Source organism: Gekko japonicus, unplaced genomic scaffold (genome assembly GCF_001447785.1).
Source record: "Gekko japonicus isolate JY-2015 unplaced genomic scaffold, Gekko_japonicus_V1.1 scaffold1614, whole genome shotgun sequence".
Classification (NCBI taxonomy): Eukaryota; Metazoa; Chordata; class Lepidosauria; order Squamata; family Gekkonidae; genus Gekko; species Gekko japonicus.
In genome coordinates, this window is record NW_015160259.1 from 421767 (window position 1) to 423175 (window position 1409).

Below are 1409 nucleotides of genomic sequence, written 5' to 3' on the forward strand. Positions count from 1 at the left end.
TTGGCACTCTGGTACTAGGTCTTCACTGATGTGCTTGTTGTTGCTTTTCTCTCAACAAACCAGTTACTGAAAATAGATAAAATTGTGTTGAAGACTAATATAGTGTAGTGACTAAGAGACTGAGCTATGAATCATGGTATCTCTGCAGTTAGAATTATGCCTCTGCCAGGAGCTTGCTAGGTGGCCTTAGGCACCTGCTTGGGATTGCTGATGGTTTTATGCAGCTGATTCTTTAATACTTCATGGTAGTAGGCAATAGCCTCTTCAATCAGTTGAGTGATATACTGTTTAAAATGGCTTTGAGTGTCTTTTTCTGTGAATCAGTCCATATGCACTGTATATTCTGATTTTTTTAAAAAAAATAGCATTCCTGTGTATTTATGACATTTGTTTTCAGTTTCACTTTTGGCAGGTTCCACAATTTCCTCAGGATATTGCTCATATTGTTCTGGCAAGCTGTTCTCGAAAAAGAGCAGTTTCTGTCAGAGCTCTCTCAACCCCACCTACCTCACAGAGTGTCTGTTGCGGGGAGGGGAAGGGAAAGGAATTTGTAAGCCGCTCTGAGACTCCTCTGGGTAGTTAAGGGCGGGGTATAAATCCAATCTCTTCTTCTCTTCTTCTTAATCTGTTATCTTCTTTGAGAGCCCTTTAAATAGCACCTTTAAGACTAACAAATAGCATCTTTAAGACTAACCTTTTAGACTAAGACTAACTGAGTGGTGGGTGTGGCCTTATGACACACTTCAGGTGTTGTCAGAGGGTGTGGCATATGCTAATGAGTTATGCTAATGAGTTCCCCTAGCTCTTTTTCTACAAAACGACCCCTGAGAAATACTATTCTTTCTTGAAGGAAAGGCCATCATTTATATTTTGTATTATGATTGCATAGCAAAATCAAGAGTTTCCAAAATCCACAAGCTAAAATTTGAAACCAGTAATAAAAGTTAATTGTCACTGAGAAATCAGCTGAAGTTATAGCTAAGTGATCTAGTAATTAAGCTTACTGGTGCAGGTAGCCCTAATCTTTGCCTGAATCCAGATCTAATGCAAGCAAGGAACCCCATGGCAGAAAGGCCAAGAAAAGCAACAGTACCCAGCACCATTCCTGAAACCTACACTCAGGTAGGAATACAACCACTCACCTGTGGAACACCTCCCCTCTCCGGAGGCAGTTAGGCCTGGAAAGGGTAAATAAGTGCATACTACTTCTGTGTTTTGATTTCCAAAATATTGTTCTGGAGTGCCTTTAACTCGTCCCACTGTTTTTAGTGATGCAGTTATTTGTTGAACACCTATTCTGGGCTGTTCGGTGTTGTTTTGGAGGCATTGTGGCCAGGATATTTCTGCATTTCGATTTCTAAAATATTGTTCTTGCATGTCTGCATTGCATTCCACTGTTTTTAGTGATG